The 16,140-nt window shown below is 44.7% G+C and overlaps 2 pseudogenes; one reads left to right on the top strand and one right to left on the bottom strand.

Moving 5' to 3' along the window:
* LOC121465632 overlaps positions 1–16,140 on the top strand; it is a 553,860-nt pseudogene that overhangs the window by 80,298 nt on the left and 457,422 nt on the right.
* LOC121465517 overlaps positions 2,546–16,140 on the bottom strand; it is a 30,523-nt pseudogene continuing 16,928 nt past the window's right edge.

The following is a 16,140-nucleotide window of genomic DNA, read 5'->3' as shown; positions in this document are numbered from 1 at the left end:
TTTCTTTTTCTCTTTCTAATTGCACAAATGCTGTTCAATTTTCTTAGTTCTTTTAAAGATTTTTTCTTTATTCTTACTTATTTCTAATTTTTCTCCAAATCTTTAATTCTATAATCTTTTATTTTCTAATCCTCTATCACTTTATAATTCTGGTCAGTCTCTTTGCATACCTTCTTTGGCTATATAACCAATGAGAAAAAAGTTGGTGGATATGTGAATATTGAGCACTCAAAAATAGAGATCAGAATTTAAAAAAAGTGTAGACAAACGGGACAAAATTTAGATCTGGAGTAAAAATTTGTAAATAATAGAAAAGAGTATTCAGTTACATATGTTGATAGCTAAAGGGAGTTATAAGAGTAGAAGAAAAACAATGGCAAAGATACTTAAAATCTGTAAGTGTGATAGATGCAGAATTGCAACTTTTATCACTTGTTAAAGAGGTAGGAAAACAGCTTTTGGCCCAAGAATCACCTAGGTGACCACTGAGACTGAGACACTATGTGAGCACAGAAGTCACCTGATTCTAACCCACCTTTGGGTAAAAGGCAAGCAGGAGCAAAAGTAAGTTTAGAGAGCAAATTTAACCTCCCACAGTCAGTACCCCAGAGTCAATCAATAAAACAAAGGAGAGAATTCAAAAAGTCTCCTAATTTTATGATTTACAAGTTAAAATTAAAAAAAAGATATTTAAAAATCTGCCCGCCAGAGCTTAGAAAGACAGGTTGGCAGACCGAGAGAGATTGTGTTCTTCCCCCTGCCATGCAGTGCAATTTCAACTGAAAGCTGCAATACAGGTTTAAAATAAGAAGCCTCTGAGAACTACAACTTCAGGTGAATTAAAAGTAAATAATAAGGTTAAATATGTTTCTTTTCCATTTCACAATTTTGCTTCTTTGTCAAAAGTCAGCACTCATTGTCAGCCACATTCAGAGTCGGGTTTGATCACATGCTCATTCAGTCCCAGTCCAGCTGGCCTTGGTGAGCTTCCATTAGATCAGTCACACCATCTCCGTCGGTAGACGCACCCCTCGTGGTCATGACTTCCTTGCTCATGTTCTCCCTCCTTCTGCTCTTCATCTGGACCTTGGGAACTCAGTCCAGTGCTCCAATGTTTCTCTGTCTCTATCTCCATCCATCGCCGGATGAAGGTTCTATGGTGATATGCAAGATATCCATAAGTGTGGCTATGGGAGAAGGCCAGTTCAGGCACCCTCTCCTCTGCTGCCAAAGGACCTAGCTGGGGAAATCCCCTTGGACACTTGGGAACCCCTCTAGAGCCAAGACTCTTGCCAACCCTAAAATGGCTCCCTTAGTTAAGATATTTTCTTCCCTGCTCCCATATCCACCCTTCCTCCATCTCAACAGTCCCATTTCCCCAAGCTCTCCCCATCCTCCACTTCTCCCTCCCCATCTCCCCTTCCCCCAAACACACCTGACTCCTCTGGCAGCCTGAGGTCCTCAGTGACAAAGAGACAGCAAAGAAGTCCCAAGATAATCATAAGAATTTGTTATTGAATCTGACCCAGGCTCTTCTGACCTTGGTGGGCTATGGAATTGTGACCTGATTTGCTTAGAGATAATGAACCCAGAAAGGGTCCCAGACCGGTTTCTCTAATCTTGGACTGAAGAGGCATTTCTACAGAAGAACAGAGCTTTTCTGCAGGAGAACAGACAGCTCTTAAGGTCCCTTCCAGATGGACACTGGACTCGGGACATTTCATTTGTTCTGTTAAAGCTGTTTTAAAGTAGAGACAATGTAGAAAGGGGAAATCTTCTAGCTAACCTGGAATTCTAATCCAATGTCAGAATTAAAAGTATCAGAGCAGACGTTATAACACATCATATGGCAATGCTGTTCTCTGGAGAAACCATAGGACTTTAGAGATGAGACAGAGAAAACTCATTTCCCCTTTACAGATATCCACCGTTCGTCCCTTGAGTGGAGTGTGACATGCAGGAATAGCTTTGAAACCAAAAAGATTTGGTTTGAAATCCACTTGTACAATGAGATAGCCAGCCACCTTTTCCCAAGCAGCAATTTCGTACAAAAGCATAATTATACCCACCCAACCTGCATGAGGTATGAAACTCCTGCACTGCGTGTCTTAGGAGACTGATTTGCTGTTGTGCTGTTTTCTTCTTTGACAGTCTTGCTATGTACCACAGGCTATCTTGAACTTAACTATATGGACAAGACTGACCCCGAACTTATGATCTCCTGTCTCGGCCTTCTGAGTGCTGGAGTTGCAGGCAAATGCCCAACATTTTCCAGTGTTCTCTCAGAACAATACACAAGGCTTCAGGACTTCACCCCGGCACTCTGCTTCTTTAACTCAGTCTCGGGGTGGATTTCTTCCCCCCACCTCGTCTGCTTTGGCTTCAGCAGCTGAGGCTAGAAGGATGCTCACAGCCCTCTGAGGCTGGTCAGTGAGAAGGGAGGCTTTTCAGAACTTTAGTACTCTGGGAACCATCCCTCCTCCACTCTCCAGAGAGCAGACACAGGTACGTAACAACTGTGCCGACAGACAACCCCACACAAATCTTCATTCCGAAAATAACACTTTATTATTTTACAATAGTTCAGGAAAGTCCTTGGGAGGTTGTGACTAAAATGGAATCACCATAGAACATAGAGCTGATCGGTGAGCCCATCAGTCCTCCCTCTTCAGGTGATGAGCACAGAAGGGAAGACATGATGTCGGCAATGAGAAAGCCGGCGGCTAGCAAGGGGGGACCACTGCTCTCAGGTCTGGATCAGGAATTTCCTCTTCTCTTCCCATTGTCTAAGCCCTGTTCGCAGAGCCGGGTGACAATGGCATTGAAGACAGAATAACTTACAACCACGAGCCGTAGCTCAGGGGTTTTTGAGCTAGAAGTTGCGATGCTCCGGCTCCTGAGTGGCTTCAGGACACGCACACATGCCCCAGCCCCAGTGGAGGGACATCCAGAAAACAGGATGCACCAGGCCTTGAGTCCCAACCTGTCCTCTGTTTTTATGGGAACTTTCTAAGATACGGAAGGGTTGGAAGTGGGAAGGCTGTTCTAAAAACTACAATTCTGACATTAGAGATGAAGGAATTACAAGTTCTGAGAGCTGTGGTTGTTTATATATATAAAGTGAAAAGTTTATTTATAACTTGTGAAAAACAGGATGAGGAGGACATGAGCCGTCAGGAATAGATGGGACCGGGAATGTTAGAATGGTCGCAGAACCCTCTTCCAAATAGCAGTGCTGGGGGTCTGAAACAAACAAAACAAAACAACAACAACATGAGGAAGTCAGCTCCACCTGAGGCTCTTTCTCTTCACCAGTAATTCTGCATCTTAGCCAACTGATCCCATCCTCACAGCAGAGCGGCACTCCAGGAGAAAGTTTCCTCAGGGGCTGAACACCAATAACATTGCTCATCTCCATACCTCAGCCTGTTCCCACAGCCGAGTTCTCCCTGCGTCCTTCCCTCTTACCCTTCGGCAGCTGCTGTCTGGGACATCTATCCATACAGATGTTTCGTGAGAGCCACCGGTACCAATCGTAGGAGTCTGGGGCGGCGGATTCCATTCACTCTGCCCCAGCCTGTGTTGAGAGAAAGATACAGCACACGTCCCCTGCATGAGCATCTTCCCAGCCATCCTGGGAAGGTGGCTTGGGGACTGGCAGCAGAGATTTCTCCCATAGGCCAGGCCCACACAGTAGTAAAGGAACTGCTTATTGAGGATGCTGGCTTGGGTGCTTCCGGCTGGGAAGCTGGTTAGTGTCTGACCCATGGAAGCACGACTAACAACGGAACTAGAACCCAATGCCCGTTTGTCTTTATGCCTCATGTTCCTCCCCCCCCCCACACACACTACATTTCATTCAGAAACTCACTCATTTCTCTCTCCCCTTCCATCTCCACCCCACCCTGGTTTTTTCTTTGTTTTTGAGCAAGGGGCTTACTATGCAGCCCAAACTGGCTTTGAACTTACTATTGTCCTGGCTCTGCTTCCCAGGGCTGGGATTACAGGCATGCTCCATCACTCTCAACATTTTTTTTTTCAATTTATAATAGGCAAAGAACTCAAGAAATTTTGTAGGACTCTTAGCATGAGGCTGAGCTGCAACCACTGCAGCGTCTGCAGCTTCTGCTCTGATTTCTGCTGATGTACTTATTACTTCATTCTGGAAATTCTCCATTTAAGGAGAAGCTGCCATTACTCAGTGGCCTCTGTGAACAACAGGGCAAGGCCTGTCTCGTCACTCAGGGCAGACATTTTAACTGGAGTGGGGGGCATGCGAAGCCCCTTCCTCTTCATGTTTCTTCCCCACACAGGGAATCTCCATCAACTGGACACTTCTCTATGGGTTGCTGTCTTCTTCAGCAGAGAGGAAATACCTTAATCTGAACCTGGTTCAGGTGGGCCATATTTAGTGGCCCTGCTCTCCATTCTGGGTTTGTTGTTATCGTTGTTTTGTTTTCTGAGACAGGGTTTCTCTATGCACCTAGGGAGTCTGCCCTGGAACTTGCTCAGTAGACCAGGCTGGCTTCGAACTCACAGAGATCCACCTGCCTCTGCCTCCCAAGTGCTGGGATTAAAGGTGTGCATCATCAACACCTGGCCTCCATTCTGCTCTCAGTCCGAAGGAAAGGGGGGAGGGGCTAACCTTAGGTTAATGTGGTCCAGACACAGGCTCCAGACTCATCCTGAATAAGCTGTCTCAAGTGGTCCCGAGCCTCCCCACGGACCAGGTTTCTCATAAGTGGCAGAGAAACGGCCATGAACAAATGTGTCTGAAAGTCTCTGCAAGGCCACTACACAAGCTGCACTGTGTTCCCGTAGAGCCTACCCTCAAGGCTACCTAGACGGTGTTGAGAACAAAAGCTGTATATAAGCTGGATGGGAAAGAAGGAAATCTCAGCTAAGACCTGCTCCCTGGGGAAGGCATTGCAAGAAGGCACAAACACCCCTAGTGCCGTTCATTCTGAGGGAAGAGACGGCGGACACAGTGACTCGCCCTTACACATGTAATGGAGGTGTCTGCTGTTTCTTTCCACGTAAAGGGGATCTCAGCAACAGAATGCTGCAGCCACACCACCTTCTCACACACAGTGATCTCCAGTTTCCTTGATGTGGAATAAGTAATGAGCAGGACACAGCTGTGTCTTTCCAATCACATTTGCGGTAGAGTACCCACAATATCACACACATTCATGCCCTCCTAGATGGCCAAAAGCCGGTGACTGGCAAAGGGAAGTTCAGGGTTAGGTAGTGCATTTGCCAATAAATCAAGCCACACTCCTTCTTAAGTGCTCTTCTATTTCCCTTAGGTTACAATCTTTAAAATTTCAATTGGCTAGCTAGGTGCGGTGACATATAGTTTTAATCACAGCACTTGGGAGGCAGAGGCCTGTGACTTCAAGGCCAGCCTGGTCTACAAATCAAGTTTCAGGCCAGCCAGAGCTACTCAGAAAGAACTTGTCTCAAAAACAAACAAACAAAATCTGGGAGTCAGACAGGTGATGAGAATGCGTTCATTTGGCCCTTTAAAAACTCTGACGATGGGGTCGTGGAGATGGCTCAGTTGGGAAGAGCGCTGGCTTTGCAAGCGTGAGGATCTGCATCCCCACCCCCGGCAGCCATGTGAGAGCTGCCTGATTGTGTGCACCTGCAGTCCCCAGGGCTAGGGAGAAGACAGAGGCAGGAGGATGGCTAATGACCCCTGGTCACTGAAAAATGGCAAGTGCCAGGTTCAATGAGAAACTCTGTCTCAGGGGACAATGTTAGAAAGGGTTACACCAAGACACCCAACCTTGCCCCCTGCCACACTAAGAGCATATGGCGAACTCTACTCCACCAAGATTACAACTCAATTTCATTAAAATAACATACACTGGCCATACACAACAATAGGTTTCATTACGATGTTTTCATACACGTAGATAATATAGTTTTATCATATTCACCCATCACCCTCTCTTGTCTACCACCCAATTTCCTTGCACACAGTGTATGATGGAGGGCGAATCATGCTCCTGTACCTTGGCTGTGTCTCCCCTGTGGCCTCCGGATCCCTCTTTTTTTCTCCATTTATTTCCTGGGGCACGCCTGGAATACGTGGTGGCCCCTAGAAACAACAACAGTTGTGAGGGAAGCTCTTCAGACACCATGTGTGTGCAAACCGAGAGCCTTCCACTGTGTAGGGAAGTGACAATCCCTAGCTATCACTCTGAGTACTTCCTGCTGCTGCCTTAACCTCCTACAGCTCCTGCACCTGCTTCTCCAGGACAGCGCAGTGCTTGGAGAGGTCACTGGAGTGGTGCTGGCTCTTGTGGGGACTCTGGCTGGCGTCGCTGAGCTGGATGGAGAGGGTGTTCTTCTCCTCCAGCAGCTGTGAGAATTGCAGCAGGGGTGAGGATAAGTGCCAGCCCAGACCACATCACTGGAAGCAGTGCTTAGGCAACTGGCCTGAACTTGCAGGACCTACCTGATTTGCAGTGCAGAATCTACCTTAGAGTCCTACCGCGGCCTGCTTCTTCAAAGGGAAAAATACCTAAGTGTTTCAGCCACGAAAGGAAACTAATTCTGGAGGAAGAGCAGGAAACTGGTTTATTTTTACTGGTTCCAAGGACTATGAACTGAATAACGATTAAAGAGAACCAACCCCCTAACAAAAATTCCAGTAGAACAGGCTATTCCAGGAATGTATGCAAAGCGCAGAAGGTTGGTTCCATGCTAAAATTACTAATAAATAACAAGCCCTAGAACTCAGTATAGACAGAGAGCAAGCTCACACTTAAAAATGTGTGTCATAGTATTACTGGGTGTACATGTTTCCAAGGGAGCAGACAGAAGTTATAAGTCTCTATGTGTACTTGTGAAGCACAAGTGAGAGCCCAGATGCTCACCAAGTAGAAACAGTATGCCAACCTTTTCTCTAGGTCCCGAGGGATAAGCCACAGTCAGATATGTCCCTGCACAAGTTCAGTCAGGGTACCCACTACCTGGCAAAGCAATCTAACTGCTGGTTTCTAAACCAGAAAACATTTTTACTATGAGTGAAAACATTTAGCTGACTGGGATGGACTCCTCTTGAACCAGAATTGGGATTCTTCACTTGTGGACTGTCATTTTAAACTTCAGTCACGATTAACACCCAGATACATTGGTAGCCATGGAGACGTCCTCCTGAGTACCCACCACGGAGACACGGGAAGGCTTGGGTCACAGGAAATGGATGGATCTGGCTATGAGTCTTGTGTTCTCTTGAGGATTCTCTTCTACGTGTTTGTTAAGAAAGTTCATCAATGCTTCAGAGAAAACAGATTTCTAGAGACAACTGGGAAAACACATTGGATGCACACAGATAGCACACATGATTACAACGTGCTCTGTAACTGAATGTGGCTCCAGATGACTCCGTGTGGTTGTTACTCTAAAGATCAAGTTTCAGTTTATAAAACATTTGGACAAATTCCATCTTCATTGAAAGAAGCAGAGAAAGCACCTCCCTCCTTTTGTACAGATGGAAAAAGGAAGTAAGTTTACACTACTCAAGGCCATGGCAGCAGCAGCTCCCAGAGCAAGGCTCACAGGTGTGGATCTCAGTCTTGAGTCCCACCTACTTTATGATGCTTCCCAATCTAAACTACAGTAAGGGCACTGGAAAGGCATGGGTGTGGGAAGAAAGGCTGTTACTGGAGAAAAGGGTGTGAATTTTGGGGGAGCTAAAGTTATTTGAGGGTGGTGGGCTGAGTACAATAGGAACTCCAGGGTGAGGACTAACCCCATGCTCTCCCACCACAGGAGAAGCAATCCTAGCTGGAATGAACAGCCCCCAGGTACACCAAACACAAGTAAACGCAAGCAAAACAAATCTCCCCATTTTAAAATTGTTTCTCATTTTGTCTCTAGTAAATCTAGAAACAGAGGTCAGACCCATAAACTTGTTGGAAGCAAGGCTTATGAACTACAAAGACAAATAGTCGATCACTAATCAGCCACTCGTAACCCGTCTTGGCTGTCTGCATTCTGTCTAGGTTTCTGGGGTTAGGAGCAGGCATAGGATCCAGGGGCACAGCCCTCCCAGTCAGTGTACATGGAGTCTCACTGGAGCAACCACTGCTCTAGGAACGGCTGCTGTGGGGCTGCCACTACAGAGATGTGCAGTGCACAGACCACTTAGGCTCCTCAGTTTCTGCCTCTATTTTACTCACAGGCTAACTGAATTCAGTCCACTAAGGCTAGACTAACATTATACCATTAGTCACGTTTTAAGGTTTCTATCACATTCCTACACTGCACAGAGACATTGAGCTAAGCAGGTAGAACTGTGTACAACACCTTAGCATTTAGCAAAGGAGCGAGGGCAGACAGGGTTAGAGAGAAACACGTGTGACGGCCCCTCAACTTCATCTCAAGTGAGAAGCTGGGACCTATAGGGAGTGAGACTAAGCTCACATGACTTAAGGTTTTATGTGTGTCCTCAGTGCCTACCCCATGAGCAGACTCTCAGCCGGCAATGACAGTTACTTGTTAACTAGTGGATGAGCGAGGCTAGGGAGGTGCCTTCCTTGTAGCCAGACTCTAAAGAGAACTATTTCTTATCCAGAGTGATGATGGACTATAGCAGTATGTTCATACTGCAAACGGCTCCACTTAGTTCTAAGCCTGTGATTAGAAGAGGAATGATGGACTTGCCGGGGTGTGAGACATCCTGGTTCTTTATCTTGATTGCTTGTTACACATCTCTTTGTGAACACGTAGCCTTCTATGCCAATGATCTGTTACTTTTGTGTGTTAACTGTTGTAGAATATTACTTTAATGTGTGTGACTTTAGTTTATGTTGCATTTGTTTAACTCCGTGAAGCTGTGATTCTTGGCCTGTCTAAAACAACTGATGTTCTAATCAAGAGATGAATGGCCAGTGGCAAGGCAGACGAAAGGACAGGCGGGGCTGGCAGGCAGGCCGAGAGAATACATAGAAGGACAAATCTGGAGGGAGGATCAAGAGAGAATAAGGAGAGGAGGATGGCAGAGGCCAGCCCCCTCCCCCCCCCCCCCCCACATACAGCAAGACGCAGAGTAAGAGGGAAAGTAAGGTACACAGAAGTGAGAAAAGGGAAAAGCCCAGAGGCAAAGTTAGTCAGAATAATATAAGTTAAAGAAAAGCTGGATACACCCAAATAGGAAAGAATATACCTTCTTCTCTGCAGCTCATGGAACCTTCTCAAAAATTGACCACATACTCGGTAACAAAGCAAACCTTCAGAGTTACAAAAGAATATTAGTAACCACCTGTGTATTATCAGATCACCATGGATTAAAGTAAGAATTCAACAACAATGCTACCCCCAGAAAGCCTACAAACTCATGGAAACTGAACAGTCAACTACTGAACCACACCTGGATCAAAGAAGAAATAAAGAAATTAAAGTCTTCCTTGAATTCAGTGAAAATAAAGAAACAACATACTCAAACCTTTGGGACACTATGAAAGCAGTCCTAAGAGGAAAGCTCATAGCACTAAGTGCCCACTTAAAGAAGACGGAGAAAGCACATATTGGAGACTTAAGAGCCCACCTGAAAGCTTTAGAAAAAAAAGAAGCAGACTCACCTAGGAGGAGTAGAAGACTGGAAATAATCAAACTGAGGGCTGAAATCAGTAAAATAGAAACACAGAAAACAATCCAAAGAATCAATGAAACAAAAAGCTGGTTTCTGGAGAAAATCAACAAGATTGATAAACCCCTATCCAAACTAATCAAACGGCAGAGAGCGAATTTGCAAATTAATAAGATCAGAAATGAAAAGGGGGACATAACCATAGACACAGAGGAAATTCAGAGAATCATTAGATCTTACTACAAAAGCCTGTATGCCACAAAACTGGAAAATGTAAAAGAAATGGACACTCTTTTAGATAAATACCACATACCAAAGTTAAACCAGGAGCAGGTGAACAATCTAAATAGACCTGTTAGTCGCGAGGAATTAGAAACTGTTATCAAAAACCTCCCTACCAAAAAAAGCCCAGGACCAGATGGTTTTAATGCAGAATACTACCAGAACCTCCAAGAAGACCTAATACCTATACTCCTTAATGTATTTCACAATATAGAAACAGAAGGGTCATTGCCAAATTCCTTTTATGAAGCTACAGTTACTCTGATACCAAAACCACAAAAGACTCAACCAAGAAAGAGAATTACAGGCTAATCTCGCTCACGAACATCGATGCAAAAATCCTCAACAAAATACTGGCAAACTGAATCCAAGAACACATCCGAAAAATTATCCATTATGATCAAGTAGGCTTCATTCCTGGGATGCAGGGCTGGTTCAACATAGGAAAATCTATCAATGTAATCCATCATATAAATAAACTGAAAGAAAAAACCATATGATCATTTCATTAGATGCTGCAAAAGCTTTTGACAAAATTCAATATCCCTTTATGATAAAAGTCTTGGAGAGATCAGGGCTACAAGGGTCATACCTAAATGTATAAAAGCTATTTACAGCAGGCCGACAGCTAACATCAAATTAAACGGAGAGAAACTCAAAGCCATCCCACTAAAATCAGGAACAGGACAGGGCTGTCCACACTCTCCATATCTCTTCAATATAGTGCTTGAGGTTCTAGCAATAGCAATAAGACAACATGAGGGGATCAAGGGGATACGAATTGGAAAGGAAGACGTTAAACTTTCGTTATTTGCAGATGATATGATAGTATACATAACCGACCCCAAAAACTCCACCAAAGAACTCCTACAGCTGATAAACACCTTTAGTAATGTGGCAGGATACAAGATCAACTCCAAAAAATCAGTCGCCCTCCTATACACAAATGATAGGGAAGCAGAGAGGGAAATCAGTGAAGCATCACCTTTCACGATAGCCACAAACAGCATAAAATATCTTGGGGTTACTCTAACCAAGGAAGTGAAAGATCTATTTGACAAGAACTTTAAGTCTTTGAATAAAGAAATTGAAGAGGATACCAGAAAATGGAAGGATCTCCCTTGCTCTTGGGAGGACCAACATAGTAAAATTGGCAATTCTACCAAAGGCAATTTATAGATTCAATGCAATCCCCATCAAGGTCCCATCAAAATTCTTCACAGATCTTGAGAGGACAATAATCAAGTTTATATGGAAAAACAAAAAACCCAGGATAGCCAAAACAATCTTATACAATAAAGGATCATCTGGAGGCATTACCATCCCTGACTTCAAACTCTATTACAGAGCTACAGTAATGAAAACAGTGTGGTATTGGCATAAAAAGAGAAAAGTCGACCAATGGAATCATATAGAAGACATGGATTTTAACCCACAAACCTATGAACACCTCATTTTTGATAAAGGAGCTAAAAGCATACAATGGAAGAAAGAAAGCATCTTCAACAAATGGTGCTGGCACAACTGGATGTCAACCTGTAGAAGAATGAAAATACACCCATATCTATCACTGTGCACAAAACTCAAGTCCAAATGGATCAGAGACCTCAATATCAATCTGAACACACTGAACTTGATAGAAGAGAAAAAGTGGGAAGTACCCTACAACAGATGGGCACAGGAGATCGCTTCCTATGTATAACCCCAGCAGCACAAACATTAAGGGCAACATTGAATAAATGGGACCTCCTAAAACTGAGAAGCTTCTGTAAAGCAAAGGACACTGTCACTAAGACAAAAAGGCAACCTACTGACTGGGAGAAGATCTTCACCAACCCTGCAACAGACAAAGGTCTGATCTCCAAAATATATAAAGAACTCAAGAAACTAGACTTTAAAATGCTAATTAACCCAATTAAAAAATGGGGCACGGAACTGAAGAGAGAATTCTCAACAGAAGAAGTTCAAATGGCCAAAAGACACTTAAGATCATGCTCTACCTCCTTAGCAATCAGGGAAATGCAAATCAAAACAACTTTGAGATATCATCTTACACCTGTCAGAATGGCTAAAATCAAAAACACCAATGATAGCCTTTGCTGGAGAGGCTGTGGAGGAAGGGGTACCCTCATCCATTGCTGGTGGGAAAGCAAACTTGTGCAACCACTTTGGAAAGCAGTGTGGCGGTTTCTCAGGAAATTCGGGATCAACCTACCCCTGGACCCAGCAATTCCACTCTTGGGAATATACCCAAGAGATACCCTATCATATGACAAAAGCATTTGTTCAACTATGCTCATAGCAGCATTATTTGTTATAGCCAAAACCTGGAAAAAAACCTAGATACCCTTCAATAGAAGAATGGATGAAGAAAGTGTGAAATATATACACATTAGAGTACTACTCAGCGGTAAAAAACAATGACTTCTCAAATTTTGCATGCAAATGGATGGAAATAGAAAACACTATCCTGAGTGAGGTATCCCAGACCCAAAAAGAGGAACATGGGATGTACTCACTCTTAATTGGTTTCTAGCCACAAATAATGGTCATTGAGTCTATAATCTGTGATCCTAAAGAAGCTAAGTAAGAAGGTGAACCCAAAGAAAAACATATAGTTGTTATCCTGGGTATGGGAAGTAGACAAGATTGCCGGGCAAAAAATTGGGAACTTGGGGGTGGGTTGGGAGTGGACTAAGGGGAGATGGGGAGAGAAAAGTAAGAAGGGGATAATGGGGGGGGGGGACTTGGGGAAACGGGATGATTGGGAGAAAGGAAGGTTGGATAGAGGAGCAGGGAATCACATAACTTAATTAAGGGAGCCATCTTAGGGTTGGCAAGAGACTTGAACCTAGAGGGGCTCCCAGGTGCCCAGGGCGATGTCCCCATTTAGCTCTTTGGCCAGCTGAGGATAGGGAACCTGAAATGACCCTATCCTATAGCCATACTGATGAATATCTTGCATATCACCATAGAACCTTCATCTGGCGATGGTTGGAGATAGAGACAGAGACCCACACTGGAGCATTGGACTGAGCTGCCAAGGTCCCAATGAAGAGCAGAAGGAGGGAGAACATGAGCAAGGAAGTCAGGACCATGAGAGGTGCACCCACCCACTGAGACAGTGGGGCTGATCTATTGGGAGCTCACCAAGGCCAGCTGGACAGTGACTGAAAAGGCATGGGATAAAACCGGACTCTTTGAACATGGCAGACAATGAGGGCTGAAGAGAAGCCAAAGACAATGGCACTGGGTTTTGATCCTACTTCATGTTCTGGCTTTGTGGGAGCCTAGCCAGTATGGATGTTCACCTTCCTAGACCTGGATGGAGGGGGAAGGACCTTGGACTTTCCACAGAGCAGGGAATCCTGACTGCTCTTCGGACTGGAGAGGGAGGGGGAGAGGAATGGGGGGAGCAGGAGAGGAGTGGGAGGAGGGGGAGGGAAATGGGAGGCTGGGAGGAGGCGGAAATTTCTTTTTTTTTCTTTCAATAAAAAAAAAAGAAAAGCTGGATAGAGACAAGATAAGGTTGGGATTTTATAAGTAATAATAAGCCTCTGTGTGTGTATTTATTTGGGAGCTGGATGGTGGGCTCCCAAAAGAGCTAGCATAAAAAGAGTAGAAGACAACCAATTACATTTTACTTTGATAAATCATTAAAAAATTTCAGCTGTTATCATCTACCAAAATAATTTATTTCATCATCTATAAACATCTGTTTCTGTTTAAAATGCTGTCATAGGAGGAAAAGCCCCGACAGAGCTACAGACTAGCATTTAGAGAGGGACAAGAGCTGAGGTGTGACCGGAAGGAGTCACTGGGTCTTCACAGCCACAGAGCTACAAAGGTCAGAACCTCTGTAATAGGTAGGTGAGAGGAGACCCCTCCCCACCAAACAAAACTAAGCCATTTAGTTTATCAGTTCATTTGAATCCAAAGCGTATGGAGTCTGACATTCTAGTGATGGTTGAATTTATCCCTCTAACGAGTCCCTTGTATGTGTGGTAAACACACTAGTCACACACATGACCACTGACTTCAGAATGACTGCAGCCTTGAGCAAGTGGGCTTCTCTCCTCATCTGGGAAAATCATCTCCTGATTTTTATGATTTTTGAATCACAATGTTATTAGTATTTGCATGTGTTTGTGTGCATGTGTGAAATACACATGCATGAGTGTAGGAATGTTCATTCTACAGCACACATGTAGAGAACACAGAAGAGCGGCGCTCAGGAGCTGATTCTATCTTTCCACTGTGGGATCCAGAGATGAAACGGAAGTCGTCAGGATTGTGAGGTGAGCACTTTCACCCGTGTTCTGTGACTTCTTGTGAGAAGATGCACGCACCCACCCCACACTGTGCAGACATTTGCGGGCATTCACAACTTTTCTCACAGACCCCTGGACTCACTAACCACTAGCCTCATGAATGACATCTAATTTTGGCAGACCCTACCTATTTATGTTTCTCTGAAGAGGGCAGGACTGGGAGGAGCCATTGAGAACACTTGGACCAGTCAAAGCAGCAGGAAGACAGTGACTGATGGAGATGCATGAGGAGATGCTGACACATTACTAACACGTGATAAGATGGGGTGAAGTTTCTGCATCGGTTTCCCCAAGTCACTTTCAAAGACCGGCCAAGGGCGAGGGGAATGTGGCCTGTGTCCTCTGCTCTGGAATAAACACTCGCTCTTATAACTTCTGTTCCTAAGTTCTGCTGGAGCTGGTGCCTGTGCTGAATCTTACCACCAGGAAGAGAAAAAAAGAAACTGAATTTCAGTCTAGCACAAAACACGTACCTTGCTGTTCAGCTGCTCAGTTCTTAATTCTTTCTGGTGAATTTCGTTTAAGCTGTTATTAAGCTGAGCCCTGAGAAGTTCTGTCTCAAGGTTTTGTGAGCCATCGACGGAGACTGATGTTTCTGGGGATGCTTGCCAGGAAACAAACATCCGTGGCATTGTCTCCTCAGACAGTTCATACTTAACTCCTCCCCCTAGAAGAAATCATGCCCACTGTAGAAGTTGCAGATGGGCAGTTACTTATAGGAGGAGGATGTTTTTCTGGATCATGGCACCCTGCGCAAACCACATGATCTCCTCACCTGTCTTTGGTACTGTGCAGAGAGAATCTGGCTTTGTGAGGAAGACCACAGGAGACTCTGCAGATGACTGAGCTGCTTATCTTTATCTTTGATGGCCATAGTGTACTGTTCCTTTATCCGCTTCTCCTGAAGTTCCCAGGTATTTTTTTCCATTCTACACCATGAAAAAAATGGCTCAAATATACTCATGGTGCAAAGAAGAAAAATTCTATATTCCAAACATTCTTTTTTTTTATTTTTTTTTCCATTTTTTTATTGAGAAAAGGAGAAAAAAAAAACAAGTTTCCACCTCCTCCCAGCCTCCCATTTCCCTCCCCCTCCTCCCACCCTTCTCCCCCTCCTCCCACCCTTCCCCCCTCCCCCCACTCCTCTCCCCATCCCTCTCCAGTCCAAAGAGCAGTCAGGGTTCCCTTCTTAGGCAACGTTAGCAATGTAGCAAAACTAATACATATCAGAGTAAAATTTATTTTGCAAGTGGAAGCACCCAGTAAGGGGTGAAAGCAGGCTGTGACTGGACTGGAGGAGGAGCTCCTATTGGCAGGACTGGAGGACCTTCATAGAAAAGCCGCCATTGGATTTGGATCCTGAGCAAAGAGCTAGGTTTCCAAACGGGAAACACAATTCAAAATTGGCAAGAAAACTCAGCAGAATGAATGCAGAGTGATGTCCAGAACTGCAGGAGTCAGTGTGTACAACAGTGAGTACGGTTGTGGATGGCGAGACCAGGGAGTCAGTGTGTACAACAGTATGTACGGATGTGGATGGCTAGACCAGGGAGTCAGTGTGTACAACAGTATGTACGGATGTGGATGGTGAGACCAGGGAGTCAGTGTGTACAACAGTATGTACGGATGTGGATGGTGAGACCAGGGAGTCAACGTGTACAACAGTATGTACGGATGTGGATGGCGAGACCAGGGAGTCAGTGTGTACAACAGTATGTACGGATGTGGATGGCTAGACCAGGGAGTCAGTGTGTACAACAGTATGTACGGATGTGGATGGTGAGACCAGGGAGTCAACGTGTACAACAGTATGTACGGATGTGGATGGCGAGACCAGGGAGTCAGTGTGTACAACAGTATGTACGGATGTGGATGGCGAGACCAGGGAGTCAGTGTGTACAACAGTATGTACGGATGTGGATG

The sequence above is a fragment of the Microtus oregoni genome, unplaced genomic scaffold, assembly GCF_018167655.1.
Source record: "Microtus oregoni isolate MIOR12 unplaced genomic scaffold, Mior012 000031F_ref0000149, whole genome shotgun sequence".
In the NCBI taxonomy this organism is placed as follows: domain Eukaryota; kingdom Metazoa; phylum Chordata; class Mammalia; order Rodentia; family Cricetidae; genus Microtus; species Microtus oregoni.
Note: the sequence above shows the minus strand (reverse complement) of the source record. Positions and strands in the feature narration are given on the sequence as shown.